Genomic DNA, 24,331 nt, shown 5'->3' with positions numbered 1-24,331 from the left:
TTCATAGGATTCTTTAATTCCATTCCAGGTTTTTCACTTCTGAACAAAGTCTCAAAACCTAGATATAGACCAGGTCCCATGAGATAGGGCATATGTTCACATGTATCCATAAATTAGGGCAAAATCTTTTGCTTGAAAGCAAAAGTACACACAGTAGTCTACAGTGAGTCAGTATGAAGTTCATAATGAAAGTGTCTACTGTCTACTTAGACTTAGCTACCCCCTCACCTATTTCCTATTATACTTCCCTCACTCACTCCTAAGCTGAATAAGGGCAAGAGACTGGCATATTTTAATAATGACTCTTTAGTCACTATCAGGCCACTCCATCAACTGGGGCCCTAGTCGGGGAGTACTGAGATTCCCAAACAGAAGTGATGGGCTTAGACCTCGAATAAATCCCTCTTTCCATTGTTACCAGTCATCTATATCAGGAACAACAAAACAGACCCCTTTGTGGGCTCCTATAGGACCTTGCCCTCAACTTGGATCAATAACAGTAGAGAATGTTCCATCCTCTAAAAAGAGGCTGGACAACATACTGTATGTTCCACCTGAGGAAGGTGGGTCCTGATATTGGGGCAGCATGGAATGTTCCTACTGATGATCACAGAATGTGAGCTCGGATCTACAGGGATGCAGAGATCATATAGGCGCCTAAGCTGAATACGGGTCCCAGATCAGATCAAATTGATGGTTACAGTCAACAATATTTATACACTTTTCCCATATTTGGGAGCTACTCTCTTCCCTGATCCAGCTTTCTGATCCTTTAAGCAACCATGACATCATATTCCCAGACAATAACTTGGATCCACCTGCATATACATATCAGATTTCAGGCTTGGGCCAAAACAAACAAACAAACAAACAAACAAAAAAACCCCAAAACTAATATAGTCACAGGCTCTTTGAAATATAACTAAAATAGTCCTACTAGCTATTTGCAAAATGGAGACCCCCCCATTCTTCATCTGCACAATTCCATCCTTTAGGTTCATGATTAGTCAACAATTTGTTTGGCTTTATACGTTAACTCTCTTTTCAGCCACCAGGTTCCAGATGCCATCAGGATGCCAACCAGACTTCCCTGGACAGACGACCCCACCAATGAGTCCTGGAGCTGATCCGCTTCCCCAGAGCCCAACCCCACTAGGGAGAGAGAGGGGCATGCTGGGAGTATGGATCAACCTGTTAATGCCAGTGCTCAGCGAGGAAGCAATTACAGAAGCCAGACCTTCCACCTTCTGCATCCTACAATAACCTTGGGTCCATACTCCCAGAGGGTTACAGAATAGGAGAGCTATCAGGGGAGGGGATGGGATATGGAGTTCTGGTGGTGGGAATTGTGTGGAGTTGTACCCCTCTTATCCTATGGTTTTGTTAGTGTTTCCTTTTTATAAATAAATTTAAAAAATTAAAATAAATAAAGTAATAAGAAATCATGGTGCTGTATTATCACAGGGGGTGGTAAGGTTACAGTGTCATCCAGTATTACCAGAATTTTCGACTAGCTAGCCTAGATCATTCAGATATACACATTTGCATGTGAAATATATAATTTTAAAATTATTGGCAAATAAATTAATGTTTTATTAGATATTATTCTGGCAAAAACATAAATATCATCACCCAAAAAGCCCTAACTTCCATTTCTATAAAGTGACTTGATAATAACAGTCTTATCTCCCTTAAAAGATCATTAAAAATACCACATATAAACATCTTACTGACACTTAGGCAATTTAAATGTGCTGTCATAAATTAAATATCAGTTATATTTATAGTCATCGAATCTCATTTTTTTTCCAACAAGTTAATTTGTATTTCACTTAATCATCTACAATTTATTGATTTATTTTCACCAGAGCACTGACTGCTTAGCATTGGCTTATGGTCATAACTGAGACTTGAACCTGGATACCTCAGAGCCTTGGTCATAAAAAATTTTGCATGACCATTATGCCATGTCCCCTGTCTTTCCATACCTTGTTTTATGTTTATCTGTATCTTATTAATCTTATCTGCTTAAGAGAATGACATTCCATAACATGACACCCTTTAATTGATTGGTCCAACACTTCTCACTGCTGGGTGAAGGTTGTTTGGGCCCTCTGCTACCTTCAAAATTTAAATGCCCAAAGTTTAGTATTGGCACCTTCTTTGCTAGTAGGATAAGCACAAACACTTAAAAATACTTCATCTACCTTGATTATAACATATAATGGGAAATTATTTTGCTTCAGCCTATGTCAATCTCAAAAATAAAAATTCTAAGAAAAGAAAAACTAAACAGGTATTACCCAAGCATATTGGCATGAACTATCAAAATATTTTCCACTTGAAACTATTATTTATGTTTATCTAAAATTAGATATAATCTGTAAAGGTCGAGATTCTCATGTGCTTACAGAGTTTTTGGCCGAAGTGTTATTTACCCTTGTCTAATTTCTAGGGGGGGAAATAGAGCTGATACAAATAAACACTAAAGATAGACTCTAAACTAAAGATAATTAGATAATGGCAGGACATCCCAGATGAATCTGCAATACCTCTTTCTTTTACTTTGTATTCTGACACAGGATTTATCTCATCTGTCTGAAATGATTTTAATTTGGTCCTGCTTAACAGTGACCTCTCACAGTTTCTGTACATGTCCTATTGCTGGTGAGAGGTCTGTACAATTTTCACGGAATGTATTCAGATTCTTTGTGACATGTGAACTTTAAAAAAAAAACAAAAAACAAAATCTCATAAGAATCCCATAAATTTTATCCGGTTGCTGATTGGAACTTCTACAGAAGCAGGACTAGAACAATCAGGTCTTCTTTTAGTGCTTCTGTAAAGACTTTATTTCAACAGCTGTGGCTGAGGCTTCCACTGCAGGCAGTCCAATGAGGTTTATATTAAAAAAGGGGAAATACACCTCTTGCAGTAGAATTCTGAATGTACCTACCAGCAAGAGTGAAATGAATCACATGTTTCCTGTAGGTGACATTATACTCAACGACTTAAGGAATCTCAGCAGGAGAAGTGTAGGTTTGCCTAGAGACGAGTGTAGGAAAAATTTACAAAGGAATGAAAAACCTAGAAGTAAGGAAGGCAGCCTGCCAATTCTGTGATTTTTAACTAGGAAGATTAAAAAACTGAATCTTCTGCATAGATAGAAAAAGAAAAACAAACTTTTATACTTTCTGGTAATAAGAGCTGAAATTTCATTTCATCCTCCCCAGACAGCTGTGGATTTCTTAGAATCTAAGCTGGGGACTGACTGTAACATTGTGAATGGATCTAAAAGCAAACTGAAATGTTAGTAAGATCAAATCTACAGCATCTTTTATTGTTAGCCTGGGTCAAAGTCAGAGAATTGGAAGTAGTCCATAACAACTTATTTTCCTTTTTCTAGTTCTCCTATTTCTATGAGTAGGTTGGAGTCAAAGGAAAATTTGGGACAGAGTTAGTAAAGCCTCACATGTCAGGGAATAGAAGAATCTGTAACAGAACTTGAGTTTCAGGTTTCTATAGGAAATAGATATCCACAGATTAGGTCTTGGGGGAAACAATAGGGCACATTGTGTATGTAAAAACACTGCAGGACTGTATCCTCAAGGATATTGCAAAATTACAATCTGATGGCATATTAGAGAATATGTCGATCAGATCAGTCAAAAATACTTAGCCTAAATCTTAAGCAAACTGGTTCCTTCTTGCCTCTCAATAACCTTTCATGCCATTCCACTGATGGGAGATGCATCTTAAGTTCCATCCTCCATTCTGTCACCCACATGCCCCCCCCCTCCCCCCATAGCTATGTTTGCAGGAGGGTGGAATGGGATGCCAGAACAAACAGGTTTGGGTGTGCCATTGTTCTTGTTATATTACCAAAAGGTCATTGTCATTTGTTTTTAACCTGTGAACTGCCAATCTCAAAATGAGAATGCTCTAAAAATCTGAGACATAACAAACGTTTTCCCTTTTTATAAACTGATCAACTGGTTAAATTTCCTGTCCTAGTTGATTCTTTCTTCCATATGTCTGGAAACTTCTGAAACAGAGGAACTGCCATATATTTCTGAAATTCTTAAGTACTTCAGATACGTTGGGTTGTCAGAAAAGTAATATTGTTCTATGAAAAAAATGCATCATGACTTTTCTGACAACCTAATATTAAGTGCTTAACAAATCTATGTTGAAGGAATGAAAAAAATCTTTTATTTAATATCCTCCAAATTGCACTTTTAGTAAAGTTACAAACTAGCAGTAAAGAAGTATGGTGTCACTAGGATAGCTAGGAATACTCACAGTGTAATGTTTCTAGGTCAACTAATTACATAAGGAAGGCTAAAATACTATATTTTAGCTACAATCATTATCCAGAACAAATTACAATAATAACAAATCACTCTATCTCCTTTACAATAAAAAAAAAGTTTTTGAAAACATTTATGTAAGACAATTGTTCTTCAGATTTGGGAAATTACAAATCCTCTTGGGAATTTTAGGAAAGCTATGAGAGGAAAAACTCATACTCACATCTATAATAAAATAAGGAACTTTGCTTGTGAACACCCAGAAGCACATTTATGGACTAATTCATACCCCAGGTTAAGGAGTTCTTAAAAGCAGAGCCCCTTTAGCTGACCTTCAAGTTCCAGAAGAGGGCTTACAAGACAAGGTTAATTTTAAGGTTCGGAACAATAGACTTCTCTCCAGCATAATCACAAATTCCATCCATTCCAAGAGACTGAATTTAAAGAAGCAAATATGCACATGTAGCTTTCTCCTCTCTGTGGAGGTAATGGAATTTTCATGCACACCCCACGGAGTGGAAGGATTCAAAGGCTTGTTTAAACTAGGTGACACACAGCAGTATTATGGCCATAACACAGTGTCCTCACATCTGAAAAGACACACACAGTAGGTTCACTGTGCTGAAAGCATTAAACATAGCAAAGGTATGGGGTCCATGCCCAGGCAGCTTAGACCAAAGCTTAAACCACTTCCTAAACAAATTAAAAGAGCAATTACTGTCATTAATCACTTTGATTCTTTAAAATGCTTTCCCCCCCCCTCAGACTAAAATTTAAGCCACCAGTCATTCCTGAGATTCAATGTTTAGAGTCGAATATGTAAGAGAAAACAGTATGTTTTAGTTGTCCTTTCTGACCCCTCATCTCCCCCTTCTTCCCAGCAACTGCTCCCTTCTCCAGACAGTTTTCTCCGTGCAAGGGAAAAAAAGATGAACTTTCTAATTGAGCCAACTTCAACTTGCCAAGCAAGAATCGAGAAGGTTGCTTTTAAAAATGTTTTTGTAGCCAAACAGATGTATTTCTAAATTCTTCTTCATTTCATTCACTCTCTTCTCCTCCACTATATTTAGGATTCACTGCTCATTTTCTTATCATTTTCCACTTCATTGCTTTTGTTTCACATTTGAGTAACTGTAGGTCAAATGTACTCCAGACTATTCTGTTAAAGACACGTTAAAATCAAATAGAAACTGCATGATGAACGACATAAATCATCTGTTTGTGAAAAAAACAGGAAAGGAAACAAGTACTTGGTGAAACCCCACCTGCTTTGCTGCTGCTGTGGTGCTGCGCCTATCATGAAGCAAACAATTCCCCCTTCTCAAGGCTGAACTAAAATTAGGCTCCACCTGCAAGATGTTAATGAAAACTTACACAGCTGCATTCCAGAAACAAGTTACCCAGATTGCTTTTGGAAAGCTCTGTGTGAAAGCAAACTTGTTAGCTCTTTGCCTAATTCCCAAAATGTAGTATTAATTTTAATGGCAATTATTAGCACAATACCAGCTGATAAATAACCTCAAAATAGATCCAATAATATCAAATAGGAAATACACTGTAATTTTATCCACACATCCTGCTGAGATTAACTCCTTACTCACAAGACATACTTCCTGTCTCTTTGGGCAGGGGGGCACTTTATCTTGAAATAGAAGACATGAGAACAAGTGAAATCGTTGGAATGAGTCCCAAACAGCTCCAGTTTGCACGGGGAGCACCCCTTATCCACATGCTGTTTAAGAGGAGGAAGAATGAGGTGCATATGCTTCCTTTGCCCTTGATTCCTTTTGTAGAGTCTCAGGCTTTCTTTGGAAGAGAAGTCTCAAATCAAAAGCAAACCACAGCAGACTCACATTCACCCCATTCTGAAAGTGGCAGCCTGTGAGCTCTCGTCATCAGAGAAGGTGATCTCGCCGTTTTTCATTTCCAGATCAAGTCCTCCTAGTCTTGTTCTAGAGTCCAAGGGGCCAATTTTTGATCTTGATCACTATTCTAGATCACACAATAGTGCTTATCTTTGGAGAAAAAGATCTATTGAAATTTAATTATTTATAGAATTATGGGTGATGAAAAGAAAAGAGTTGTCATTTGGAAATGAAGAGTCTCCCTCTGCCTTTAAAAATATCTCAGACTTGGAAACAAAAAAATCGCTCCATCATTTCCTTTGCTTGTAATCTAGTCTTATCAAAAGGAAAGGAAATGCCTACAGTTATTCTGGTTTGATCTGTGTTCTCAACATTACATGCGTCATGTGGATTTTTAATATTTTCACAACTGCATTTTCTTAAAAGCTTCTTGGTACAATTAAAAAAATATATTTTGATGCCAAATAGGCTCAATTTGGTCTCTAGTAGCGAATTCCGTTACTGTTAGAAATTAAATAATGAAGAAAATAGCAGTGCCCACAAGCACAAGACCAACTTTCATTATCCTGTCTGATTTCATTAGCCTAATTCATGCTTATTAATTATTGGTCTGATGAGATCATCAATGTAAGTATGCCAGCCTCATGATGGTTGCATTTGGGGAATGGGCAGTCCTTTTCAAGACTTGTGCGTGGCCCTCCCCTGGTCTTCCCATTTCCTTTCCTTTTCTTTTCTTTTTTCTTTTCAATTTTTTTTTTTTTTTAGAGAGAAATGCAGATAGAGACACAGAGAGAAATACCAGAGCACTGCTCAGCTCTGGCTTAGGGTGGTGTGGGGGCCTGAACCTAGGACTTTGGAGCCTCTGGCATGAGAGTCTGTTTGCATAACCATTATGCTATCTCCCCTGCCTTCATTTCCTTTTCAAGCTGCTGCCCTACTCCATAAATGTATCTGAACTGCCTACGAAAGCAATACAGCCAGAATAAACATTTTGTTTACTACATAACCCTGCTTGTTTACTACATAACCCTTTTGTTTTGTCAACAAAAAAATATAAAAGACTTAAGTTTTCATCCCTAAATAGTGAACTCTTGTGTGTTTCTACAATGCAGGTCGTTACAGACTCTGCCCCCCTGAGACTGAGCAATTCTCGAGCCGTTGTAACAAAGGGCTGCGGATCTGGCCGTGTGGGAGTGGACTGGGCCACTTAGATAAGTTTCATTCACTGTAGGAGCTCAAGGGAACAGTGCATCAAGGCAGCTGCACTGCCTCAGTTCATGGTGTAACTTTACACTATTTTCCCTTCAAGTCGCTACTAATCCCTTGGGTTTGCAGGTTTTTGGGGGGGCTGGGGTGGGGTGGGGAGCTGCATCAGAGAAAAGCAGTGTGAAATTGCTTGAAAACCTCCTTATAAATAAAACTTATGATATAAACCGGCTCTGTTGAAGAAAAGACTGAGAGAAATGCCCTTCAGGACCCCAAGAACCATTTTGCAAGGCTCCTACTGTGATATTTTGGTCTCTAATGACTGCTAAACAAAACAAAACAAAAAACACTAACTAGGTTAAAATCTCAGTATCCCCAAGTTCAGTTGGGAAGGAAGCCTTAACATATACATAAATCCTGTCTATATAATTACTAGTCACTATTATTTTTTTAACAAACTAGTTCTATTCACTCTAGGAAATGTTTTACACACACACACACACACACACACACACACACACACGCACACGGCAAGATGCCTAGGATATTAGAAGTTAAAATAGACTTAAGTTCCCAGGCATCTGGATTTGCTTCCTAAATTATGTGCAAGACATTGGTGCGGGCCATTTATATGCTTCATTGCCCATTAATTCTTAGGTGAATCCTTTGTAGTATTGTCATTCATTTTTTAAGATGAGGAAACTGAGGCTAGTAAATACAGAACCATTCATTTAGCAGGGGAGTGCCTTAACTTAAAAGAATTTTGATTTTTGACTTCCAAGTAGAGCAACTAGAGGAAGTGACCTTAGCAAAGGGGGCATGAAAAGACAGCAGAAACAAAACAAAACAAAACAAAACAAAACAAAACAAAACAAAACAAAACAAAACAACACGTTTCCCTGTTCATTCCGTTGGACTTTTCATTAGCAGTGGTGGAGTGCTCATGTCTTTTTCTGGAAATTAGTCTCTCCTCCTATCATATTTCTTTTTTTGAAAACTGTAATTCCTCTCACACATTCTGTTTCCTTAGATTTTGTCCTGTCCAAACCTTTGCCACCAACCCCCAACCCCAGCTTTCCAACTCTCTAAATCTAGTCATTTGGAAACAATTTTGAGGTGCACCTACTTCCCTGTGCATCTGTCTTTTGTAATTTAGAGGCTATGAACTGTGTGTTTTCCACTTGTCGTGTTTGTGCCTTATACTCTGGGTACCTAATAAATGCTGAATAATAATAGCAGCTTTATGACAGAGCAGAACCAGAAACACAGGTTCTCATAGTTAGTATTTCATCATCAGCAAGGAACATTTCTACTCTGTCACTAAGGCATTAAATGAAACTAATTACTGATGTTAGGTTTCTACATTTGTACTCCAAGTTTTTTTTTTTAACTATTCTTTCTTATTTTCTTAAGAAAAAAAAGGACTGGTATTGAATATTTTTATATTTTCTGCATCTGAAAACATAGGCTAGTATGGAGAACCAAGCTTAGGAGTATAATGATGAGTGAGAGACAAAGTCAAATCCAGTAGTCAGTTTGCTGTAGCACACGTCTGTGGCTTTTATTTATGCATGCAAGCAAAGGGAGAAATGGATTACCTGAAATTTGTACTCTCTAAGAGTAGTAGAAATATCTTTGTGCTTTTACCAAAATAAATAGTTAAATTGACATTTACTCTTCATAATTCACTATAAAGATGCGCATCTTTATTATAATTAACTCAAAAATTCTTGGAGGACTGGTGAAATAGCTCACTTTGCCACATATCTGACTCAGGTTAGAATCCAGCCCATATGGCAGTGAAGGAAACTCCAGTACGGTGGTTTCTTTCCCTCTATCTTTATTTCTCCATCTCTCTCTCTCTCTCTGTGTGCTTCTCTTTCCCTTGCTCTTTCTCTCCATATATATGTACTTCTTTGTTTTAAGTCATCTGTAGTTGCAAAATCCTGACAATTACTATATATATATATATTTTTTTTTTTTCCTTAAAAGAAAAAAATCTTTCCTAAATTACTATGTCAATTCTACTTTTTTTTTTTTGCCTCCCTGGATGAACAGAGGCTACAACTACATAATAAAATAAACAAAATAGCTCACTTTAATGGCATGCTTCTTTGCCTTGTATGTGACCCAGGTCAAACCTGGAGTTTGGTTCTTGACACTACAGATTTGCCAAAACAGATTTTCTTTGCTCTGTTTTTCTCCCTCTCATAAAGTTACAATGATTTTGAAAAAGACCACTTTCATATTTCTGGCATATTAATTCATGTAAAGATCCGTTATAACAGCATGGATTTGTCATTTTCAACCACTACTTCAGTATACTTATCAGATACTAACACATTCTTGGTTCAGTGTTATACAGCGACGCTCACAGTCCAGCATAGAGTTATATATGTAAGCAAGTAATTAATAAAGTATGGTGTGGTGTAATGGAAAGAAGTCCTAAGGAATGATAAATCCTTCCTATGTGCTCTGCGAAGGCGACAATGTGGGAGGTGACATTTCAGCTATGTCTTAAAGATGAATAGTTTTCTGTCAGAGAGATACATCATAGGCAAAGAAACAGCAAGTATAAAGCTAGAAGTCTAAGGAAAAGGATAGTATCTTGTATTTACTACATAGGGTGTATGATGAGAAATAGTAGAAGACGAGGCTGAGTTAGTTACCTAAACATGAAGGCCCTTTTGTATCATTCTAAGGCGATACAATTCTGTTTTATGGGTATAAGGAAGTCATAAGCATTTTATACAGAAGGATAATATAACCATATTTATTTTGTAGAAAGAGAATTCAACATAAACCACGAACTGACTCTAGTTGAGCTTGTATGTAAGGGTAGATTCCTTAGCCGTCATTTCAGTAAGGGCCTAAGTAATAAGAGAATTTACTTGAGAAATATAAGAGAAATGAATAACAATAACAACAACAAAATATGTAATTGAAAGACATTTAGCAGGTAAAAATGACAGGATCTGGTAGACAATAGCATTTGGGAGAAGAAAGGCAATTTGAAATGTTGTCTACATGGTGGTGTACTTTAGGGAAAAAAGATAATAGCATTTCAAGAACTATATTAGCCCTTATGGTGATTTATTTGGATTTTACCATAATTATGTGACATAGATAATAGATACTTTTATCACTATTTTATAGGTTGCTGAGAAAGGCTGAAGACAGTTGCCTTGTGTCACAACTAGAAAAGCTTTGGAAACTGGAGTCTCAGTATAATCTCAACCCATTTCCACATGAATCATAAACTTGTAAATGAGTGTTATGAGAAATTTGAAACTTTCATTTTGAGCGAAATCATTTTTTTCCTAAGCTATTTATAACTTCTGGTTAAATGCCTAAACAAATTTCTTTGTGGCTAAAAAAAATAATAGAAAAAAACAACTATCAGCCATCCCCTCCACCCACAAAGGGAAAAGAACAACAAGAGAAATAACAAACGTCTGATAACTGATTTGCAATAAAAAAAGATTGACATTTCTTCACAAGGAGGAATCTTTGTTATGAGGGAATCTGTCTATTGGAGATGTTGCCAGAGAGTCATACCTCAGCACTTCTTGGCTTATGGGGGAGTCTGTTAGAGATGATGCCAAAGATGGTACATGGATAGACTAGTAAAGGATTCCTGGTAGTTAATCTCTTGATTTCAACTGTTTGCAGATATGATTTTCTTTTTTTTTTTTTTTACTGTGACTGACTCAAAATGTTTAGAAAAATATATATGATGATCAGCTAAAAAGATATCTAAAGTCAGCTGACGGTTTCTTTTATTTATATAGGTTTTTATTACATAGCAACTTGTTTGACAGGGAAAAAAAAAGATGTTGTTTCATATTCAGGCTGCTTAATTTTTCTCAATGATTTCTGCTTTTCAGATAGGCTTTTTCATTTCAGTAAGGTGGGTGCTGTATTTCCCATTATCTTCTTTGGCTTTTCTGGTGATTTGAGAAGGCATTCCTTTGCATGAGTTATTTTCACCTAGTTTAAAATCTGTGAAAAACAGGAGGGTGGGGAAAAAAAAAAGTGGCATGGCCTCCAGCGTCTTCTTCCCTTTTTATTGTATTTATTTTTCATATAAAATAGTTCCTCAAGGATTTTCTATATATATAGTTGGAAGATGCTTTTGATATGTAGATCAAGAAAAGTGGTAAATGCATAGTCTCTTCAAACATTTTCTTTTTTCTTTTTTACAGTGTGCTTGTAGTGTTAACTTTCTTTGATTTCCATGTGGCCTGCCATTGGGTTTGTACTGTAACATGTTACCTTTCCATAGTCTCTTAACACACACACACACAAAAATCCTTTTAAAATTATATCCAGAAATTTATCCATCAAATTTTAACTCCTCATTCTCCTCCTTCCCTCTGGAAGATTTAACAACTAAGTCTTTGCTTTGATCCCCTCCCCACCCCCGACTTTGAGAGTTCTCATAGTCTCTCCTAATTGCTGCAGTCTGATGTCCCCCTATTCCTGGGAGTAAACAAAAACAGAAACTGTGTGTCACTGAAGAGACACACAGATTCATGAGCTCGCGTTCCTGACTAGATGATGGATGGCGAGGTCTGGCTCTCAGGAAGGAGCTCTTCCAGCCCACCATGCAACCTCAGTTTCAGGAGAGGCTTAATGCCAGGCACAGTGGTAAGTGCCCTTTATACATGAGTCCTCAAACCAACCAAGGAGCTCTAGTATGTGTTACCATTTCTATTGTTTTAGAATAGAGAATTGAATATCGAGGAAGTTAAAGCTCATTTTCAAAGTCGTTCAACTGCTTATTGATAGAAATCCAAAGCTTCCTGATTTCAGAAAATGACTAGAATTTAAATAACTACTTGTACTTTTTAATCTGAAAAACTTCAAATGCCACAGTAAAAGAATTACCTGAATTGGCAGGATAGATTCTCATTACATCTTTATATTCTGAACGTGTAATACTTCAGAAATCTGCTTTCTCTGCTACCTGTGAAGTCAATCTTATAAAAACAGGGAAAATGGATAAGTTGTCAAAGTCACCAGTTAGAAGAAAAAAGAGGGGGCCAGGCGGTGGCGGGCCAGGCGGTGACACACCAGGGCTAAGTACACATATCACCATGAGCAAGGACCGGGGTTCGAACCCTGGCTTCCTCCCAGCAGGGGGTAAGCTTCACAAACAGTGAAGCAGGTCTGCAGGTGTCTAATTTTCTTTCTCCCTTTCTATCTTCCCACCCTGCTTAATTTACCTCTGTCCTGTCAATTAATTACTTAATTAAAAATAGAAACATGTAAAGAAAATATATAAACACATACTTATATTACAAAAAATTAAAACTTAAGTGAGTTATAGGATAAGTCATGTCTTATTTTGGCTCTAATTTTCAACTGGCTTATCTTATTTAATTTCCCATTATAGGAATAGTGCATAAAATACAGAAATAATTAATACGAGGTGTATCCTTTAATTATTAGTTTGACCAAAAACTATTTTTCAAAATACAAATATTATTTTGGATAAAAATGTAAGTACTTTCACATTCTGGCAATGTATATCTTATGATATACATTAAACATGTAAACTTTTAAAAAAAATTATTTATTTTCCCTTTTGTTGCCCTTATTGCTTTTTTTTTTTTATTGTTGTTGTTGGATAGGACAGAGAGAAATGGAGAGAGGAGGGGAAGACAGAGGGGGAGAGAAAGACAGACACCTGCAGACCTGCTTCACCGCCTGTGAAGCGACTCCCTGCAGGTGGGGAGTCGGGCTGGAACCGGGATCCTTGCGCTAGTGCTTCACAGCACATGCACTTAACCCACTATACTACTGCCCAACTCCCAAACATGTAAACTTTTACTGTATTTTTTAAAAGAGAGAGACCAGAGAATTGCTCAGCTCTGATTTATGGTAGTGCCAGGAATTTGAGCCTGGAATCTTGGGGCTTCGAGCATACTAATACTGTACTCAACACTTTGAGGAATTTCCTCTGGTTATCAAGTATATTTTCAAGGCATAAGGGAAATATGATAAATGAAATTTTACAATTATGAAAGCAAATCTAAAAATTCCACTGTATTAGAGATTCGATATATGCAAACCATTTTTTAGGTTTTTTTTTTAGATTTATTTATTTATTCCCTTTTGTTGCCCTTATTGTTTTATTATTGTTGTTATTGATGTCATTGTTGTTGGACAGGACAGAGAGAAATGGAGAGAGGAAGGGAAGACAGAGAGGGGGAGAGAAAGATAGACACCTGCTTCACCGCTTGTGAAGTGACTCCCTTGCAGGTGGGGAGCCAGGAGCTCGAACAGAGATCCTTAAGCCAGTCCCTGCGCTTTGCACCACCTGCGCTTAACCCGCTGCACTACTGCCCTACTCCCATATGCAAACCATTTTAAATGTGATTTTATTTTACTCAAATTGTACTAAAAAGTCAGATGTTAATATATTGCCAGGGCTCTAAAAAGTTATAAAACTCATTTAATAGGGTATTTCTTAGAAGGTCGACATTGACTTAATGATCTTAGTAAGTAACATGAATCACTCCACAACTCATTAATCCAAAGTCACTAACAACTGCAAAGATTCCATCCAGACTTTATGTACTATACCTCTAATATTTGATTTTTAGGCCTGGTTCTTTTTTTAAATGATTATCTTTATTTATTTATTTGATAGAGACAGCCAGAAATTGAGAAGGAAGGGGAAGAATAGAGAGGGAGAGAGACAGAGAGACATCTGCAGCCCTACTTCACCACTCACAAGTCTTTCCACTTGCAGGTGGGGACCAGGGACTCAAACCTGGGTCCTTGCACATTGTAACATGTGCACTCAACCAGGTGAGTCACCACCCAACCCCAAGTCTAGTTCTTTTTGTAAAAAAAAAAAAAGATTTCTGTTTCTCAGAAGCTTACTTTCTAACAGCTCACTACAGAGCACAATGAAACATTTTAAATATGCAAAGATTTTGTTGTCAAAAGAAAGAAAAATAAGAGAGTAGTTCTGACTAGAGTAATGTTTACTTCTAGAAAAGAAGGAATTTTACTAGGTCTTGAAAAAATGCACTGGATTTTGCGAGGAACAAATGAGACAAAAGATAAATCTTGGTTACATTCAGATCAAGTAGATTTATTCTTTCTGAGTGTGTTTTATTTCACATTGAGACAAACAAAAAAAAAAAGGCAGGTATTTTGTCTTGAAATAAAAAAAAAAAATCCTGAATAATCTTTGCTTAGATACTACAAATAAGGTTTTTTTCCTCACTATAAGAGATAAATAAAGCTAAAAAACTGGAAAATTATAAAAGTCATTTGATTAAATGAGGCAAGCAAATAAATGTTTCTAAAGGTCTCAACTCAGTGTGCTCTTTCCCCGAGGCTAGTTGGAAGTAGTCCACAGTCACAACTGCTCCATCATATGGGTGGTCAGTCAATGTGGTGCCAGCAATAAAATGTGTAATCAACTTTCACATGTTTTTAGACAGTCCCAAATCACTTTGATCACGACTAACAAGAAAACTGCCTTTTCAGTTAATAATCTATAAAAAAAAAATCTCCAGAGGAGGTTTGGTCCAATACCCAGGAGAATATTTTAACATTTATTTTAAAAATGTAGAAATACAAAATCTTAAATTATGCTTAACCTCCAGTCAATTTTCCATTTTGTAATACTGGTTCAATGTTATCATTTTAAATTGTTAATTTCCCACAAGTAAGAGTCCTTGATAATTGAGAGTAAGCTGCTTTCAAAAGCACATATACTTTAAATTTCATTTCATCTAGGTAAAATGAAAAGTGATGACTTTTATGACAGATTTCAGAACTGCTTCAAGCAGCACAATCGGAAACATCATTGTCCTTCATGTAGTTAAATTTTGTTCGGTATAAGAAAAATAGCTATTAAAGCAGAGAAAATACCAGAGTAAAATTTCTCTAAGCCAAGTGTTTCTTTTTCTTCTTAAAGTAGTAAAGATGTTCTTAACTATGTATCAGTTCTATGCCACAAGACACGGTTGAGATGAAGAGTTAGAAGAACAGAAATGGTGACATCCAGCTAAGACAGCAACATAAAAAAGCTTGTTGAAAGTAGAGAATGATTGAGAGAGTGAAATTTCAGAGATGACAGCTTTTAAAATATAATCAAAACGTCTTTCCTACACCAGGAGACATTTTGTCTTCCATTGGTTCTAATATCTATCTTGGAAATCTGTAGGGTGTTGGAAGGCTACTAGAAGAAAACTTGAAGGGGCCGGGCAGTAGCGCACCTGGTTGAGCACATGTTACAGTTGCCAGGACCCTGGTTCAAGCCCCCAGTCCCCACCTGCAGAGGGAAAGCTTTGCAAGTGGTGAAGCAGAGCTGCAGGTGTCTCTCTGTCTCTCTCCCTATCACTCCCTCCCTTCTTGATTTCTGGATGTCTCTATCAAATAAGTAAAGATAATATATATAAACAAACTTGAAAGCCCAGTTCAAAAATAAGACATGGCAACATTACTGATAATGGATCAATATGGAAAAAGAATACCTATGGGAGGAAGGCTGTTGTCTGGGACATCATCTGAGACAAGAAACTTCAATGACAAATTTAAAGGCTAGGTCTTTTGAACTCATGCAACTGTATGATTGCTCTTTGCATACACACGTTATTAAAACCCCTCATCTCAAAGTAACAGTGTGTACATACATGCTTGATGGAAAGTACAATAATTTTCACATAGGGTTTGCTACGCAAAATCTGCTCTACAGACAGTTCTATCCTAGGAGATTATTAGAAATTCAGAATCTGGGGGCTGGTTGGTGGTACACTTGGTAAAGTGTTTATGTTACCACTGCAAGGGACAATTCTCAAGATAGGTGAAGCCATACTGCAGATGTTGCCCTGTCTCCCTCTCAACTTCTATCTTTATCAATAATAAGAAAACTGAATAAAACAAGGCAAAAAAGTTTAAAAAAATAAAATAACTCAGAATATGCACCTCCACCTCAACAGACTCCGAACTTGCTTTTCAATCTTGTATTTCAATGCCTTTTGTTTCTGGTATGCACCAGGTTTGAGAAGCACCAAGTTAAACACAAGTTTAAGAGAGCTACAGACCTCTCTTCAGATGAGATTGGGTGTGTTCAGGGTGGTATGGGCATAGATCAGATCTCTTATCTTCAAAACACATGCATCTTCAATTTCAAACCATTATAGATTTCCCCATTATTTAAGGCAGCACAGTTTAATGAATGGTTACTTGGCAAGTATTTCCAGATATTTACTGTCCAAATGGCTTAAAGGCCACTTTCAGAACCATATTGGACTTTTTCCCTGGGTTGGGCCTTTTTCCTCGTTCAGTCCTGTTGAGGATGTGGCCATTTGGGGATGAAGAAACAGAGGCTAGAAACATGGTGGGCTTCTTACTTTATAGAATGGAACTCCAGGTGGAAGACAATAGGGTTGATCTCGTATCTGGGCCTCCATTTGGACCCCGCTCAGAACTTCCGTAAGGTGGTAATTATCAAGGCTGATGATTTTACAAAATCTAGTCTCTAGTCATAGAAAAAAAAAGTTGAGGCTGGGTGTTGGTGCACCTGGTTGAGCGCACATGTTACAGTGTGCAAGAAGCCAGGTCCTTGGTCCTCACCTGCAGGGGGAAAGCTTCATGAGTGGTGAAGCAGTGCTGCAGGTGTCTCTCTGTCTCTTCCTCTCTATTACCCCCCCTTCCCTCTTGACTTCTGGCTGTCTCTAGCCCATAAATAAATAAAGGTAATAAAAAATTTAAAAAGAAAAGAAAAAAAAAGTTTGTGACACCTTCTCCAACCCCAACTACTACACTGGTTGGTGGGATAAAGGGTGCCAATCTTCATGTCATGGCCTTGTCTTAGCATGGCTTTTTTTTTTTTTTTTTTTTTTTTTACTGTTTCCATCCATACTACTACTAGTGTGGCACTACTGAGAGCTCATTTCCTTGGAGACTAATGTCTACACTTAGGCTTCCAAGCTTTGTGTGAAGAAGTCTGACAGTGACACAGGGGGCAATGTATTTTCCAAGAAACATGTACAGTTCTGACTGCCGTCAGTGGAAGTTATACAATCAGATTGAGGCCAGAGTACAGTCTAGAATTGGAAATTTGTCTCCAAGGTAAGGCAGCATAAGTGGCCTGGTTACAGGAAAGTCACATACCATATTTAAGTAGTAAATGCATTAAAAATTGGGAGAAGTTTCCTTAAGTTCTGGAAGTAGAAGCAGGTAAAAATAAGTTGAAGAAATCTTAACAGTTCCTTCAAAGAAATAATGTATTATGCAATATAGTTATTACATATGTTTAAATTGTCTCAGAAGTTTCTGGACATAACAGTTCTCTGAATATAAATCTCCTTATATGCTGTTTCTTTTATTTGGTTCTCCTCTTTATTTAATTTTTTTTTTTTGCCTCCAGGGTTATCACGGGGCTCGGTACTAGCCCTACAAATCCACTGATCCTGGAGGTTATTTTTCCCATTTTGTTGCCCTCATTGTGGTTTTATTTAAATTTTTAATTTTTTAGTTTAATGAGAGAGAAGCACTAAAGTATTTCCCAGCTCTGTTTTATGGGATTGCTATGGATTGAACCTGAGACCAGTGGGGACCCAGACATTAAGGTCTGGTGCAGATACTCAATACAATCTCCCTGGCTCTAGTTCTCCATTTTTAAAAAGCAAATTTTATTGACTTACTGTTTATTGACAAAACTAAAAATTTTGGGAGAATAGTCTCACATCTCTAGCTATGTATGAGACTCAATGCAACCTTCACCAAAAGCCCAGTGCCATCATCCCAGAATGACTTTCTCCACATCTATCAAAATGACTTTCTCCACTCAGTTCTCATACTTTTTGCCAGTACACTTAGCTTTGTCCTTTTAGATGCCATGTATGAGTGAAATAGTTCTATAATCAATTTTCTGGTATCTGCTAGCACAATCACCCTAAGCTCCATCCAGCTACAGCAAAACATACAGTAGCATATTTTTTAAATAGCCTAGTAATATTTCATGGAACATACATACTGTAACTTTTTTTTTTACCAGAGCACTGCTCAGCTGTGGTTTATGGTGGTGCAGGGGATTGAACCTGGGAATTTAGAGCCTCAAATATGAGAGTCTCTGCATAACCATTATGCTATCACCCCTACCCTATACCATCACTTCTTTGTCCAGTTATATCTTGATGGACTTCTGGTTTTACTCCACATTTTGACTAGAGTAACAATGATTCTATAAACATAGAGGTGCACATATCCTTTCTAATAAATGTTTTCATATCTTTCTGGTGAATGCCTAATAGTAGTATTGCTGGAGCATATGGTATTTCCATTTGAAATAATTTTTAAAATTTATTTATTTTTATCAGAACACTGCTCAGTTCTGGTTTGTGGTGGTGCAGGGGATTGAACCTGGGACATCAGAACTTCAGGCATGAGATCCTCTTTGCATAACCATTATGCTATCTACTCCTGCCCCTCCATATTGTTTTCCACAATTCACATTCTCACAGATAATGTACTGTTCTTTTTCCTCCACACACTCACTAATGTGATGTTATTTCGTCTTTGATAGTAGGTCATTCTCATGGATGTGAACTAATATCTCACTATGCTTTTCTCTGCATTTCATGAGGTCCTCTGACTTATCCTGCATGTCTCCATTTAAATGAGATACCTTCTGGGAGTCAGGCGGTAGCGCAGCGGGTTAAGCGCAGGTGGCGCAAAGCGCAAGGACCGTTGTAAGGATTCCGGTTCAAACCCCAGGATCCCCACCTGCAGGGGAGTGTCTCTTCATAGGTGGTGAAACATGTCTGCAGGTGTCTATCTTTCTCTCCCCACTTTGTCTTCCCCTCTTCTCTCCATTTCTGTCTTTCCTATCCAACAATGACCGATGACAACAATAATAACTAAAACAATAAATATTTAAAAATAATAATAAATGATATACCTTCTTAAATGAGCTTCAATGCATATATATTAAATTAAATCATTACCGGGGTTATTGCATTATGATTCCACTACTCCCGGCATAGTTTGCTTATTTGTTTTACACAAGGAGTGAGAGACAGAGAGGGAGAGGAAGACAAAGAAAAGAGGGACTACTTCACAGACCCTGAAGCTAACGGGGACCTGAGGGGAACCCCACTAACACAGAAGCGCCAGGGCTCCTTATACATGGTCATGTATTCTACAGGCTAGCCATGTCCCACCCCCACACCCAGTAGCGCTCCTTCAAAATTGAATTTAGATTGCTTTGCATTTCTTCTTCAAAGTATCTATGTAATCTAATTAAATATTTGGATAATGTTTTTTTTTCTCTCCAGTGAATTTAGTTTCTTGAGGATATCTAATTTTATGCGTGAAATGCATTGACCATTCAGTAAGTGCTTGTTCAATGAATTTACATTTAGTAACCTAAGCATATACTCCAAAATTTCCCCCATTTATTTATTTATATTTTTTGTATTGGGCTGGGCAGTGGCACATCTAGTTAAGCACACACATTATAATGCACAAGGATCCAGGTTCAAGCCCCTGGTCTCCACCTGCAGAGGGAAAAGCTTCATGAATGTTAAAGCAGGGCTGAGGGTGTCTCTCTGTCTCTCTTCCTCTCTATTTCCCCTTTCCTCTCAATTTCTGGCTCCCTCTATCCAATAAATAAATAAAGATACTAACATTTATTTAAATTTTTATTAGTAATTTAATATTGATTTACAAAGTGATAAGATAACGGGAATATTTCCATATCTTTCCCACCACCAGAGTTCTGTGTCCCCATTCCCTCCACTGGAAATTGAAATAGTTCTCTCAAGACCACAGATATGGATTGACTATTATTTCTGTAACTATCTATATATAAATATGTGTATTTATATATATTTGTGCTTTTTTTCCCTATGATCTTGCCTTCTATTCCTTTCTAAGTCTTACTGTGTCTTTCCCTTTTTTTTTTTTCCTCCTTCTCTCTTCTCTTTCTAGGTCCTGATGAATTATCATTCAGAGCCCTTTCGTCATCTTCCCCTAAAGTTCATCCCTCTAGTAGTATGGACCAAAATTATTTGTGGTGCAAAAGATGGAAGGTCTGGCTTCTATAATTGCTTCTCCACTGGACATATGTGTTGGCAGTTCAAGCCATACCCCCAGCCTGTTTCTGTCTTTCCCTCATGAGAGAGGCCTCTGGAGAGGTGAGTTTCCTGGACACAATGGTAAAGCTATCTGCCCAGGGAGTTCAGGATGAAATCATAGTAGCATCCGCAACTGTGACTTAGTGAGTTACTGAGAAATCTTGGTTGTATTTTGTTGAGTTTTCATGTGATACTTTTGTTGTTTTTTTCTCTTTTATCCAGAGCATAATCTGAAATGGCTCCTACTCTGTAGCCACTTATACTACAAAAGCTTTAGTTTAAAGTATATACACAGTTTTGGGAGCCAGGCGGTAGTGCAGCACGTTAAGTGCACATGGCACAAAGCACAAGAACCAGTGTAAGGATCCCAGTTCGAGCCCCAGGCTCCCCACCTGCAGGGGGCTTGTTTTGCAAGGGGTGAAGCAGATCTGCAGGTATCTTATCTTTCTCTCCCCTTCTCTATCTTCCCCATCTCTCTTGATTTCTCTCTGTCCTATCCGACAACAATGACAACAATAATAACAACAAGGGCAACAAAATGGAAAAAATGGCCTCCGGGAGCAGTGGATTCATAATACAGACACCAAGCCCCAGCGATAACCTTGGAGGTAAAAAAAAAAAAAATGTACACAGTTATACAAGAGCTAACTGGATCTTCACCCAGACCTATTTATACTTAGGCACAATCAAGTGGATTTGTTTATATTTTCCCAAACCACAATAGATTCAAGTGTTAACTAAAAAGAATAGAAGATTAAAAGGTCTAACTTGCTAACCAAACAAGAAGATAATATCATATAAAATAACAATAATATGGCATCATTATTAGGGCAATGTATTGCCAAAATAACTATGAGAACTTTGGAAACCCACAACTAATGTTGATTATTATAAATCCAAGTTAAAAAATGCAAATATTCTATTTCGTATATGCTGATTAATAAGACGGGGGGGGGGGTGCTTTTTGGTCCTAGTGCCTGAGAGTGGAGGAGGACCTAGCTGGGGGCTGAGAGTGTTTTGCAGAAAACTAAGGAATTTTACACATGTACTAACAACTGTATCTACTGTAAACCATTTTCCCCCCCACAAAAAAATGAAGTATGAAAAAATGTTTAGGAAAGTAGTTTTAAATAGAAATTAATGAGCTAAAAGTGAGCTTGTAACATAGCAAAAAAAATAGTGTTTATTATAATGTGCTTTAAAGCTTATAAAGACTATTTCATCTGATTTTCAGAAAATATCAGGAGGGCAAGTTGTAATTGGCAAAAACATTTTCTTATGCCACAGTGAAACTGGGAAATTAGATGCTACCGTAATTTTCTTATTTAATGATATAGTATTTACTGATACTTTCTGATTTTTTTTTTAGAGATCTGATTATGATCTCAAGTAGCTTTATATTCCAACATATTTTTCAATCGTGATTTATTAAATTAAACATTATATTCAAATTAAGTTACCTAAATCTTATGAGCGGCAAATCATATAAATATGTAATAGATGCAAATTTTATTATTTATAATATTTTAAAAGTGCATGTATCCTGGACATTACCTTATAATTTTACATTAATTATGTCCTGTCAAAGTAAAAGACTCTGGGGTGGGGGGGAGGGCTCAGGTCCTGGAACATGATGGCAGAGGAGGACCTAGTGGGGGTTGTATTGTTATGTGGAAATGTTATACATATACAAACTAGTGTATTTTACTGTCAACTGTAAACCATTAATCCCCCAATAAAGAAATAATAAAAAAAGTGTGCTTCAAAAAATAATCATTGCTAGAGGGCATACTAGAAATGCAAAAGTATATTTTAAGTTTCTTAATGTTGCTAATATCCAGATTTTTTCCCACTGAAATAATGACAACATGTACAAAGCTCAAAGCAATGTAAGAGATGGTAACAACTTTTTAAGACAAAGGATGGTCCCAGGAAACTTGTGTAGTTAATAGCAACTGTTACATAGCAATACAAACCATCTTTATATAAAATGTTAATTTTATGGCTCCTTCTATAGATCAAAAATTAAACATATGCAGTACTCAATTAAAGGATTAATAACCAAAACCAATACACAAAGGGAGATTTTTCTAGGAAAACAAAACCGTGCTACAAGCTTTTTTTTTTCTTAACGACTAGGCTTTAAAAATAAACCTGTATCATAACAATTGTCCTCTTGTGTGGGAAAGGTCATATCAACACTTTCTCCCTGATTTTTATCCACTCAATATCATCCACCCAGCCACAGACACGTTTTACTTCTTTGATTGGTTAATTTAGTGATTATAGCACAACCCTTTCTTTCGTAAGAATTCTAAACTTGTCTTGGTCTGAACAGTTATATAAATGTAAAAAAAAAAAAAGGGGAATGGGTAGTGGCGCATCTGGTTGAGTGCATCTTACAATGCTTAAGCCCCTGGTCCCCACCTGAAGTAGGGAAGCTTCACAAGTGGTAAAGGAGTTCTGCAGTTGTCTCTCTGTCTCTCTCCCTGTCACCCCCTTCCCTCTCAATTTCTGGCTGTTACTACCCAATAAATAATAAAGATAATATATTTTTTTAAATCCTATCACTTCTACCTTGAAAAATTCGTGTTAAGTGAAGTAAGTCAGAAACAAAAGGAGGAATATGGGATGATCTCACTCTCAGGCAGAAGTTGAAAAATAAGATCTGAAGAGAAAACACAAATAGAACCTGAACTGGAATTGGCATATTGCACCAAAGTAAAAGACTCTGGGGTGGGTAGGGGAGGGGGGAGAATACAGGTCCAAGAAGGATGACAGAGGACCTAGTGGGGGTTGTATTATTATATGGAAAACTGGGAAATGTTATGCATGTACAAACTATTGTAGTTATTGTCGAATGTGAAACATCAGTTCCCCAAGAAAGAAATTTAAAAGAATCCCATCACTTCTTAGTAATATTATAAAGAACCAAAGAGTTAACTCTTTGTTTCATCATCGTTGAGGATATTTCCAACTTTTGTACTTTGATTTTTCAGACTTCTCCCAAATATCACCTATTCTGTATTGCCTCTTGTACTCAAAGATATATAACTTCTCTAAGCAGAGACTTGCTTTCTGTCTTAGAGAAACACTCAGATCCAATCTCTAGCATTATGTCCAGTTTAGTAAGCTATGAAATAGTGGTTGATCATTAAGTGAATAGTTAAGTAAAGTCCTTGTGGGTTGTCTGAGCTAAGAATGGGCTTTGAGGTTACTGGAACTAACTATGGTGAAGCTTTCAGGATTTTCTACATGTTTTCTTTAAATCCAATGGGGTTGTTAAAACTTTATTCATGTGCAGTCATAGGATCCACCAAACATAGTATCGTAGTTACATCAGGCCTCTTTGGAAAGAGAAATTCTTTTCTTTTTAAAATTTTTTATTATCTTTATTTATTTATTGGATAGAGACAGCCAGAAACTGAGGGGAAGGAGGAAGAAGAGAGAGAGGGACAGAGAAACACCTGCAGTTATGCTTCACCACTTGTGCAGCTTTCAGGCCCCTGCAAGTGGAGACTGGGGGCTTGAACCCGGGTCCTTATGCACTATAGTATGTGCACTTAACCAGGTGCATCACCACCTGGCCCCAAGAAATTCTTCAGTAGTTTAACTAGTAGGGTCAGTCCCTATGAAGATACCTGCAAGGCAGCCAAATAATAAACAAACAAATAAAGTAAGAGAATGAAATCAAACATTGAAAGTTTAATGATTAAGTCCGGCAGTAGTCACCAGTCAGCATGCTTTTATCTCTTGTTGAAAAGGTTAGGGCTGGGGAGACAGCATATACAAAGGTCTCTTACACCTGAGGCTCTCATGTCCCAGGTTCAATCCACAGTGC

The 24,331-nt window shown here is 37.2% G+C and overlaps 1 long non-coding RNA gene across 1 annotated transcript in view; it reads left to right on the top strand.

The window, feature by feature from the left end:
• The window catches only part of LOC132541435 (uncharacterized), a 99,413-nt gene extending 77,194 nt beyond the window's left edge, over positions 1 to 22,219 (top strand). The window contains exons 2-3 of the long non-coding RNA XR_009552640.1: positions 20,345 to 20,550; positions 20,713 to 22,219. This is a non-coding gene — a long non-coding RNA (uncharacterized LOC132541435). The remainder of the gene's footprint in view (positions 1 to 20,344; positions 20,551 to 20,712) is intronic.
• Positions 22,220 to 24,331: the final 2,112 nt, after the last annotated feature.

Source organism: Erinaceus europaeus, chromosome 11 (assembly GCF_950295315.1).
Source record: "Erinaceus europaeus chromosome 11, mEriEur2.1, whole genome shotgun sequence".
NCBI classification, from domain to species: Eukaryota; Metazoa; Chordata; class Mammalia; order Eulipotyphla; family Erinaceidae; genus Erinaceus; species Erinaceus europaeus.
The sequence above is the reverse complement of the archived record's forward strand: the minus strand, read 5'-3'. Positions and strand labels throughout refer to the sequence as shown.